The sequence below is a fragment of the Hyalella azteca genome, unplaced genomic scaffold (genome assembly GCF_000764305.2).
Source record: "Hyalella azteca isolate HAZT.00-mixed unplaced genomic scaffold, Hazt_2.0.2 contig2554, whole genome shotgun sequence".
NCBI lineage: Eukaryota > Metazoa > Arthropoda > Malacostraca > Amphipoda > Hyalellidae > Hyalella > Hyalella azteca.
In genome coordinates this window covers 175616-187671 of record NW_025932824.1, presented here as the reverse complement: position 1 = coordinate 187671, position 12056 = coordinate 175616, and the positions used below count along the sequence as shown (strand labels likewise).

General features: G+C 41.0%; 1 long non-coding RNA gene across 2 annotated transcripts; it reads right to left on the bottom strand.

Annotated features, from left to right (window-relative positions):
* Positions 1-4830: 4830 nt before the first annotated feature.
* On the bottom strand, positions 4831-5747 carry LOC125179540. Of its 2 annotated transcripts, none has more exons than XR_007157301.1 (2): positions 5732-5747; positions 4831-5200 (listed from the first exon to the last, which is right to left on the bottom strand). It is a non-coding gene; the product is annotated as an uncharacterized LOC125179540 (long non-coding RNA). The 2 variants fall into 2 exon arrangements; XR_007157300.1 differs by lacking the exon at positions 5732-5747 and adding an exon at positions 5321-5711.
* Positions 5748-12056: the final 6309 nt, after the last annotated feature.

Below are 12056 nucleotides of genomic sequence, written 5' to 3'. Positions count from 1 at the left end.
TGGTTATTTTGAGAACTTAGGGTAGTATGTAGACAAGAGGTCATTAGCTGCATTTAAACGACATGGAAAGCCAAATAAAAGAAAACTTGGTCATTTTGCACAAGTGTAAGAACCAATTTCGGCCATTGGAGCTCATGAAGAATTGTATTTTTCGAAAATGAGTCAAAATTACATAATTTAAATTCCAGAAATATTCAATCAGTTTATACTGTTAGGTTTTTTACGGCATATGAACAATATTGACCGTTCATATCTTGCAAATCGAAGTACCTATTTTTTTAGCAAAGTTGATTACTTCAGCGCCCAAATTGACAATAGATATCATATCGTAACATATGCAGAAATTTGAGATTCAGTTTTCAGGTAAATAATAAAATTCATTTGTAAATTCATTAATTGAAACTTTTTGCAATTATGCAGGCTCTCTGATATTGTAAACCATCTTCACCAAGCGCAGTTATTAGACGATGCTGAATTAGTCACCGTCAAAGCTCATATTTTTATTGCAGTTCGTCGGATGAAGGGATAATTGTTTTCTTCCTCATTTACAACGTGGCAACGGATTTACAAATGAAAATTGGATCAGTACTCACTGCAGTGAGTGACACAGAGCGCATTTCCTCGTCCGTCCGCCCGTGAAGTCACGGACGGACGTTACGGACGGACGGGATATGACGAGCACAATAGGGCCTTTTTTCCATAAATAAGACACTGCACAAAAAATTGTCGTGTTGCCGACTGGTCGATGTCATGCAAGACCTGAACGTAGACAAGTTCTCGTGCAGCTGCCCACAGGAGAGCTATTGCACGTTATGTACGTATCAGACGAACCAAACTTTATTCGCTTATTATTTGTTCTTTTTTTAAAGTTATAATGATTGTTTTTCACTCTGTGAAAAAGAATCCGCTTGATGCTTTCAGTCGTGCAATTTAATGTACTATTTTATATTGTTTGTAGAGTAAATAATAGGAGTATTATTTGAATTTCACATTGTTTGAACATTAAATAATGTAATCATACGCTCAAATTACAACTTCGACAAAAGAGTGTGCGCGTTAGCGTTTACAGGTTTTACCCATACGTCGCGGAGACGAGCTACATGCTCTGTGAAAATGGCGGTGACAAACCTCAGTTGTCTAAGAATTGTTCTTCATGAACTTTGAACATTTAGAGATCGTTCTCTCACTCTATTTCTATCTCTCTCGCTATTCACCAGCTGCTATAACTCAGCCTATATTGAAGCGCTATATTATTGAAGCGCTCTGCCCTGAGAGAGAAATAAGCTCCCGAGAGTACATATGTAATGCGGTGGAATGCAGTCCGACTACCTAGTAGTACCACTACTAGTTAATCCACTACTACTATTACTACTACCACTACTATTTAATTCCCATCAGCCTCTCACCGTCCGATAATGTTTGACTGAAACACAGATATAGGATAAGACACTCAAGGTTTTTATTTAAGTTAATGCTTTGAGAAGGAAGATAATTTCATTAATCTTGAGCACAAATTTACTTATGTAGTGGTGAATTAACCAATGAATTGCTAAACAAAAGCAAGATCAACAGGAATTTCTATTTTTTTCTTGCATTTTAGGTTCGAATTTATGCGCAACACTCTGATAAGACGGCACTCTACTTAAAACAACTTCTACTTCGCTGAAGTAATTCCGGTTACCAGCGGCAGAATAAAGTGGAAAACCGAATGGATTACCAGTATTTGGACTTCTGCCATGATTCAACACCAAACAAATGAAATCGTGAATAATTAAATATGAATGTAATCTTGCCCATCCATCCAATGGACTGATGATATCAGGTGTCGAATATCTTCTCTTCAGGTCTTTTCAAGCTAAAATATTTAATATAGGCCATGAGCAGGCGGGCAAGAATATAATTATTTACGAATGCTGGTTACCGTCAGAACTAAAATCGAACAATCAATGACAGAGCAACTATTTAAACATGCCCAGGATCAATCTTTCCAAGATTGTTAGCTAGCGTGTAGTTCGAAAGTGTCCTCCGACATGCCAGACGTTAAATACCACATACTTCACTCATTAAAATGAATGGGACTGTTCGATTAGCGATTGATTTATTGCCCGTGTGAGGATCACCCTAATCTTGTTCAGCCCTGGAAAAGGACGAATCACAGCTAAACGAAAAAATTGTGTTACTTTCTGCACAATTTGACCCGCTAATTTTTGTTTTCAGTGATGGGGCAGGGTATATTCATAGATGCACCCCACAGGATATAAGCTTATCCGAGCCTGACTCTTAAAGCCAGGTCGCCCAGGAGTCTCATCTCGAGCGCCGGTGGCGGCGGCGTCGTCTTGGCGCCAGAACTCTCTGGAGTTTTGCAGGTTTTGGCGCCAACGCGGTCGATAAGTTGGCGTTCTGGCGCCAGCAATCTGCGGCGCTGCCGTGACGTCTCGGCAGTCGTTGTCATGGTAACGTTTCGGGATTCGTGGGAAACCTCACCTCGATCCAAAAATTCATATGATTTTTACTTTTGAAGGTACGTTGTTAAATTAAATTGTGGCCTGTGACTGTTTCCAATTTAACAGCTAATGTTGAAAATTTTTCTATTGAGGTGAAGAATGCATTTTTAAATGATGCATTAATCATACGGTTCACACCTCAACCCTTAAACGCTTCACTCGAGTCAAATCGCACAAACAGTAAATATTTCAGTGGAAAAGTTGCTGCAAATAGCCGACTTTCGACTATCATTAGTGAGTGAGATCGTTGATAAGGGCTATCTTTATCGGGATGTATCTACATCATCAACTGCAGGAATATCAAGTCTCAGTGCCACGGCTGTCTGGCATTTCAAGGCACTGTGTGTTGGGTTTTTCGTGTGTCTGAAAGTTAGAGACTTGTATTGAATTCAACCAAAGTGCATTAGTCTTCTCTGTTGAATAAACTCGCCATGTTGCTTTCAGTCACTTGTGTGTGCTGCATAATGCAATAACTTGAGCATATCCTTGACGAAAATGAATGCTTTGTGCTGTTAATAACTCAGCAGCACCTCTGCCGAACAAGATTCTTATAACACATCTTCAGAGCCACATGTTCAATGTTGAATCTCCTTAATCTCCATAAATCTCCATCATCTCCTTAATCATCACCCATTTCTTTATTCTTCAATCTTCAAATTCGCCATTTATCTCTCTAATCTTTTTCGTAGTAAATTGTCTTTAAATTCTCCAGCTACACCTTACATTTCCAAATTCTCCCTCATTATCCATTCCCGTGATCTTATTAATCACCATTCACTTCCATTATCTCTCTCGTCGCCATTCACCTCTCTAGTCTCTCCATCATCACCATTCATCATACTACCAAGACATCATACCACCAAGACATCATACCACCAAGACATCATACCACCAAGACATATCCGTGGGGTTCACGGGCATTTATCCGCGTGGTTGACGGGCATTTATCCGCCGGGTTCACGGGCATTTCATCCGTGGGGTTCATGGCAATTTATCCGTGGGGCTCAAGGGAATTTATCCTGTGGGTTCACAGATATTTTATCGGTGGGGTTTATGGGTATTTTATCTATTTCATGCAGGACTATTTTATCGGTAGGGTGCAGGAGTATTCTATCCGTGGGGTGCAGAGTTATTTTATTAGTGAAGTGCAGTTGAATTCTATTCGTGGGGTGCAAGGGTATTTTATCCAAGAGGTAAACGAGTATTTTGTTCTTGGTGTAGAGAAGCATTTCATCCGTGGGGTGCAGTGGTATTTTATCCATTTATCCGTGGGGTGCAGGGATATATTATTTCTGAGATATTTTTTAGGGGGAGCGCATAGATGATTTAGCCTGCCACTGTACGGCACGTTTTCAGATAATTTGTTCTATATTTTTTACCAATAAACCACAGAGGCGGCAATTTTTCATTCTATGTTATTTGGAAGCTCGGGAGATTCGCTCCAGGAATCAATGCAATGAGCAGAAATATTTATTGAAAAATGAATATGTGGTATTTTTCCAGTTATTTTTGGGCATTTTCTATCAGATAATCGTTGATCAAATAAACTGATGCACTTTATACAATATATATTTTAATTGTAGGAGATATTAAAATTCAGGGGGTGGAAGATTATTCAGTCCATGAGTCAGAGTAATGGGAAAAACTAACAATTCTCTTAGGAACAAATTGAAAGTTAATTAATATTGCATCAAATGCAACTGTGCTTATCAAATGAATATTTCACATAGAAACGTGCACGAATGTGTCCTTTTATGTAATTTTAGACCGGAATCAAAGTCAGGGGTTGTAAAGGGAACATCTAGCCATCTATTTAATCCCGTAGAAACTTCGTGTCTTGCGATTTGCATCTCCCAGGCTTATTCTATTTCGTCTGAATGTAAGGCTCATGCATGCAGTATCTCGGCCCGCGCCTCTGCATGCGTCCTGCCCCGCGATCTCGCACATCCCTCCAACAGGCCCTCCAGGGCACGACGCCCTAAGGATCTCCACGACGTTCTACGACACCTCACGTCACTCTACGATGTCGTACGACACCCCACGGATCCCCACGACGTTCTACGACACCTCACGTCACTCTACGATGTCTCACGACACCCCACGGATCCCCACGACGTTCTACGACACCTCACGTCACTCTACGATGTCGTACGACACCCCACGGATCCCCACGATGCCACACGACGCCTCTCGCAGCCCCACGATGTTTCCCGACTTACCCGGGAGCCCAAAACGCCTTTTCGTGCCCCACGATGTCTTACGACGCTGTAAGGGTATCGAAGAGGCTAAACGGCATCAGTCGAACCGGTGGGTAATAATGGACGCGTCACACAATAACTTTAATGAAATATAAACGAATTGACAACTTAACTTAGGAACAAGGCAAGATCCGATGAAGGAGTGCAGTTGGCCGACGGGAGAATCCCAGACGACTGACGGTACAGTTATGGAAGACTGACGTTGGGGTTACGGACGACTGACGGTAGGGTTACGGACGACTGGAGGTAGAGCTACGGACGATAGACACTAGAGTTACGGACGACTGGAAGTAGACCACACGACTGGTTCACAGATGGCGGGTAGAGGCACAGACGACTCGTAGTTCCATAGGCCTACTTGGTAACACGGCTGTGATAGTCTTGCTGTTAACTCGGGTCACTGGTGTGTCAGATAGTAGATGGTCTCCCCAACCGGAACTGAAATGGATACAAGAGAGATCAGCATGGCCCCTTAAACGTTTCAATGGTACAGAACATAATATTCACAGGCAAGACAAATGAAGATTTCCTATCAAGAGAACATTATTAGTTACTAACCTATGGCGCTGGCGGCCAGAGCAAGAGTGGCTGATGGCCGGCTAATGAACACAGACTAAGACTACGGAGGCAAATATTACCCTAGGGTTAGCTAGAAATGGCTTGATCCTTACACAACCCCCCCTTTAAGACAGCGAAGCTCGTGAAAATTAAGGGTCAAGCGACAAAATCGGCCTCAGAGGTTGATAATACGACTAGTACAATTGAAAATGCTTCATGAAAAGACGGCACAAATATGATCAGCAATATACGAACACCTTATCAATACATCCTTAATTCTAAGAGTGAACGAAAAGGCAATTGTAGGCTGTAAGTACAAGCGCTACGAATAAACTTATTACTACAAAGAGTTAATTTCTTAAACACGAACACAGCACATGACAACAAGCCAGAAAAGTTATAGTTACTAACCTATGGCGCTGGCGGCCAGAGCAAGAGTGGCTGATGGCCGGCTAATGAACACAGACTAAGACTACGGAGGCAAATATTACCCTAGGGTTAGCTAGAAATGGCTTGATCCTTACAGACGCCCCCTGGAGCCCAAGACGCCTTACGGAGCCAAGGCGATGCCCCACAACGCCCCACGGTGCCCCACGACGCCCCAAGCCCCAGCTGGCACTGTGCCAGGGGTCGATAGCGCCTACGGGGGCCATTTTCTGGAGACCTCGTATTGTAGTGATGTGGGGAGCTTGGTGAAGGTGGTGAGTGCCACGAGCTCGTCCCAACCTCCTTGTATTAAATATATATGTCACAATCTCCTTATATATGTCTTCATCTCCGGATAATAAATATATATGCTACGGTATCCTTATACATGCCCCAATCTCCGGATAATAAAAATATATGCGACGACCTCTTCATATATGTCCCAATCTCCGGATTTTAAATATATATGCGACGACCTCCTTATATATGTCCTGATCTCTGAATAATAAACATATATGCGACGGTCACCTCATATATGTCCAGATCTCCTCGTCTGGAATATATATATGCCACTTTCATCGGCATCAAGATCAAGGAACTCATTTGTGCTGAGTCATCGGCTGCTCTTCCTAACTGATTTAATAAAGTCAGCGTTACATTCATGGGGGCGGTGAGGGATTGGAGGCTCCGAACTGTAGAAGGATATTCAATACGTTAGTGACACGACCTTGAAAATTGTTAAACTTGAAGTTTAAAAACTTCTCAAGCTGCAAATAAAAATAAAAAATTCTGCACATTTTCCAGCTAGCGCTAAGGGAATTTTGGTCGAGAATAATCGAAAGTTTTTGCACAGGGTAACATATAAAGTTTTGATATTTTTTAATGCTGATTTCCAAAATTTTCAACTTGTTCATTTGTTGGATACTGTCATGACTTGCACATTGGTTTTTATTCACAAACTTTTTAATGGGTGATTTATGATCATGCAAGAGGAAATTCATCTACAAATATTATTATAAATTATAGAAACTACCATGAGCCTATTCACGAACTCTTGATTTATAAAAACTCCATTTATCTTAAAATATTCTCATGTTAAACAAACGTATATTATTAATGTTCAGAATAAAATGTTAAGTCAGAATTTAGAGCCTGCAAGTGCAAGCTGTGAATTTTTGTAAACAAATTTCTATACACCATGCAAATTACTATACGTTTTTACTCTACGGTGAAAATAACCAGAATTTGAGTTACTATTGAAACTACGCAACAAATATTTCGCTGATAATCGAGATTTGAATTCAAAGAGGAAGCTTCTAACTTAAAGCTGAGCGAGCGCACGTAACATAAACTTTGAGATTAAAGAAAGTTGCGGTCATTACTGCGCTGCTATTGTACTGACACCTCAAAAAAGCTGAGTAGTGTTTCGGCAGAAAGAAGCTTTCCAGCCCATGTTGAGAAACGAGCACTTCTGCCGAGGTAAAGTCGTATTTTACTTCTCAAGGCTGGACAAGCCTATTGCTCGTTTAGAATCGTAATTCACAACGCTTCTATGGAGGCCATTTTCATCCGGTCTAGCGGACCAATGGCAAGGCAGAGGCGTCCGCCAATGCGGTCCTGGTATTGATCATCTCCGGCAGGGACGCCTGTGAGACGCTGCGACGTCTTTTTTACGTCTTTTTGCGATGTCAAAATGTTCACTCGGTGCCACGGAGACGCGTGTCGGGAAGACCTAAATTTGCATGATCGTATGCAGAATTAAGTCATCATATTCCACTCGGCGATTTTTGCAGGAAGTTTGTCGCTCTGATCGCGTCAAGAATTCACACAACTTCAAGTCCAAAGATTGCGCAGAATTAAAAATTGAAACTTTGGAAAGGCTGAAATCTTTGGGTTCTTTCTCAGAAGTTCAACCTGTCGTAACTTGCTACTTCAGCATGCTAGTTTATCGACAAGCTTTGCAAGTCTGTGGGTTTGATGAACTGTAACATATTTTCTTTGCGAATATGAATAAACATTTATCAACTTAACTTCGTGACGTACGTTACAAGAAGTTGATTGAATAATAAATAAAATAATGCCAGCTTAACTGAGAAAAGCTTGAATGTGGCAATGAATACACTTATCGACACATTAAGCCATGTTGTATTCATGCGCTCTGTGAAGCTGAAGCAAATGCACGAGGCGATGAGCGGGCGATGTGTCTGCTTCGCTACGCTTTATCTCCCACGATGGTCGTTAGCGTGGCTGCTGAGAGTGAAGCTGCAATGGTCTGCAAGATAACCATCGTGGTCTTGTGCTGCTGTAAGTGAAGCTGCAATGGTCTGCAAGATAACCATCGTGGTCTTGTCCTGCTGCTGTAAGTGAAGATGCAATGGTCTGAAAGATAACCATCACGGTCTTGTGCTGCTGATATTGACAATGAAACTGCAATGGTTTGATTGGTTGCCGTACGTATAATCATCGCGATCGTGCCGATCTGGGACTAATACAATTCAGCAAGTTTGATTTCGTTTAAATATCAAAACTTTTTATGACCTATGCGTGAAATAATGTTCATTGTCGTACAATGTGTTGTGATATTAAATTAATCAGACATGGATATTTCATATCTTCCCGCTTGTCTTACAAATCGTTCATCGAAGAACTTCTGGTATAGAGGGCATATACCATTAATGGACCCCTTTTTAGATCACTTTCTTTTGAAAATCTTATGCTATAATGTTACTAATGGAAGTGTTCATGGTGACCATTGAACTTAGGCATTACGAGTGTAACATATTGAGGGACAGTAACACGTGGCGCTGAATTAAGTGATGTATTCACGATGCATTGTCTGTGTTCGAAGGAAAATATTCCCGCGACAGCTTGGCGGACCTGAGCCGCGGCGCTGGCAGCTGACGGCAACACTAGCGCCTGCTGACGGCAACACTAGCGTCTGCTGACGGCAACACTAGCGCCTGCTGACGGCAACACTTGCGCCTGCTGACGGCAACACTAGCGCCTGCTGACGGCAACACTTGCGCCTGCTGACGGCAACACTAGCGCCTGCTGACGGCAACACTAGCGCCTGCTGACGGCAACACTAGCGCCTGCTGACGGCAACACTAGCGTCTGCTGACGGCAACACTAGCGCCTGCTGACGGCAACACCAGCGCCCGCTGGCTGCAACACTAGCGCTCGCTGACAGCAACACTAGCGCCTGCTAGTTAAGAGGGAAAGTGAAATTTATTTAAATTTTGCCGAATATTTCCCGCGTCTTTTCAGAAAAAAATTAAAAAGAGGTCATGAAGTAAAATCGAAGAAGCCCTCAACTAAAATTACCAATCAGACAATGTCATTTGTCTTTTTAATTTAATCTATGTACTGTTTTTGAATAATTTGGCGATTTAAAGGGTGTACTCACTTCAAACGTTTCAGACGAATAGATAAAACGATTATTACTTACACGCAATCACAAATCAATTTCTCAATAAATTTAATAATAAGGGCTTCTGGTAAGCGTTGCCGATTTCTAATATGTGAACATTTTTCAATTAAAATCCAAAAAATTCAATTCAATTAAATCCAACTCTTGCTCTATACGACCGAACCAACTTGAGTGTTGACAACCGAATTATTGTACTAAGAATAGCAAATGAAAATCATCAAATAAACGAAACTATTAGTTTGAACAGCAAATAATAAATGTTTAAAGGAACACGTCCTTCTTCTCGTCAGATGAGTTGACTTAGGAGGTGACTCGGCGTTTCTGTAGCGTCTTTTGTGAGCGCCGCTGTGAGGCAGCGCTAAGTCTCAGCGGCTCAGACGCTGACAAGCCTTAGGTGATGACAAGGATTTGAGTAATTAATTGAATTGAGGAATTAATTGATGAAGGATGTTGTGAGGTAGCGTGATATATTGGTTGTGTTGTAGAAACATGGTAATGACCATGCAGTAGCCTTGATAGTTAGGAATAGAGTCGGGAACATTTATTCAGAGAATCGAAGTCATGCCAACATCTCTGCAAACATCGCACGAAAGAAACAAACTACATTTTTCTCTTTTTACAAAATAAATATATGGCTGGTAAAAGTTTATAGTATTAAGCGCTGAGCAAGCGTTTGTATTCTTTCTACATTTTATAATAAAAGAAACTCTTTGGGAGTCACTATAACTTTTGATAACCCAAAACAATCAATCGTTTGATGCGTTTTGACACTGAAACGAAGCCGCGAATTGCCTGTTAGCTTGCGCTAATATTCATGCGTCCCTAATTCATGAAGGACTTTAAGTGCTTCACGAAGGACTTTGTGATTTATGAAGGACTTTGTGAAGCGGACGCATAAGCCAGACAAGACCACTCCTGACATGGCCCCTCTCGCAAAACACTTTGATTATTGATTTTGTGGCACGACATTGAACTTGCTCGATATGAACTAATGTAGCGACTGATAGTCACATCGAGGGCGCGTTGCGACGACACCCATTCATCATGTAGAAGGGAAGACTCGCTCGACTTAAAATCGATACCAATTTGGCAAGAAGGAAGTGGAAGGAAGTTTGTGCACTTTAGCTTCTATTGAGCCTTTGTTCTGACCCTCACTGTAGGGTGATCTAGAGATGGGATATGGCTAGACGAGGGAAGTTTGGGCCTCAGAAACGAGGGCTGCCAACATAACGTAATAGCCCAGTTACCCTGCAATGCAAGCTCTACATTTATAGCCAACGCACGCATGTCATCAGGCGGGGTGGTGAAGTTATGTCCCCGTACACATGTTGAACGAATCGGAAACGTGCATAACTTAAGAATTCTCATGCGTATCTCGTGCTTTCGGTTTCATTTAATTTTAGCCCTTGATTATTGTACCAATTCAAATCGCTTGATTGATGAGTTTTATAAAACACAATACTCCTGATTCTCATTATCTGTGAAATTAAGTGCATATAATTTTGCTCATCATGCATCATCAGATATATTCATGTTTCAACTACTGTCTACTTGCAAACGCCACCAGCGCTGAATACAGGCATGAGCAGGAATTTATGCATCGATTTCTAAAAAATATACTTGTACAATAAATCAGATACGACAGAGCACTGCTTGGACATTGGTCATGTAAGAACGGATTACTCGTTTCTCTGTCCAAGACTTGATTAACATAAAGAAGTCATAAGTCAGGAAACTCTTCATGTCAAGAATATTGCGAGCAATAACCTTTATGGACTTGATACAATCAACAATTGGTCATCCCTTACACAAAGTGCGACATGCATTTCTGATGAATCAGCACTTATGCCAAGTGATGCATATAGATGACGATACAGCAGAAGGCATGATAGCCAAAAGCTCCTGCATCAACGCGTTTTTGTGAGAAAACTGAAATGTATTTTTTTGATCACTTAAATTTATCGAAAAAGAGCTATTTTTTGTTAAAGTTTTGCTAAAAATCGATGAAATTTTAAACCTCCCCAATTATAAGGTAAGTTTTTCAACCTTTCAATTACAATCCTTGCATTACATGATGTACTAGATTTCCATAACTGTCTCCAAATTTCATCTGTATTGAAATTCAATGATCAAAGATATCTTATTTAAAAAAATTCAAATTTATTAAATTTTGGATGAAAAATCTACGGCAACCACAACTCTGATTTATCCTGTCTATTTTCACAAAGGATCTCCCCCAGAGCGAGGCACGAACAAGATGAAGAGTGTGGTAGTTACGTCCCCCTCGAGCGTAGTTTGTAATCTGCCCCAGCATCGGTAGAGCAATTTCGTGATGTGTCATTGATATGAGTCAGCGAGCGTAAATAAGGTTGCTCGCTATCCCTGCGAGAAGATCTGAGCTAAGCTCTCCCCTGTGTCGCGTCAACAGCACTCAATGAAGCTTAATTACCTGTCCCTTCACTCACTTGTTCTCTCACGTCCTTTAGGAACATCGTAAATGAGAAATTCGGATTTTTCGATTAAAAAGACATCGTAAAAATGGTAAGTGATACAGGTCTCGTGCATCCGTATACGAGTATAATATTTGTATTAATCCTGTAGCGAGTCTATGTCTAAATTTTGCAGCTACGTGCAATGAGATATAGAGGACCAGTGCAAACCTTCAAATTGATTTAAATCGTTCATAATTTTTGGCATAACTTTAATAGATAACTTGTGTTCGCACTTCGCGATCAGCTCAGAACAGAAATTTTTTACTATTCTGATTAGGAAGTACAACACTTGCTAGTTGAATGTGTATGCGATATTTGACACGTTTTTAAGGAAACAAATACGCAGTTTTTATTAAGGTAATTATTTGATTTGTCCGGAAAGATCTTG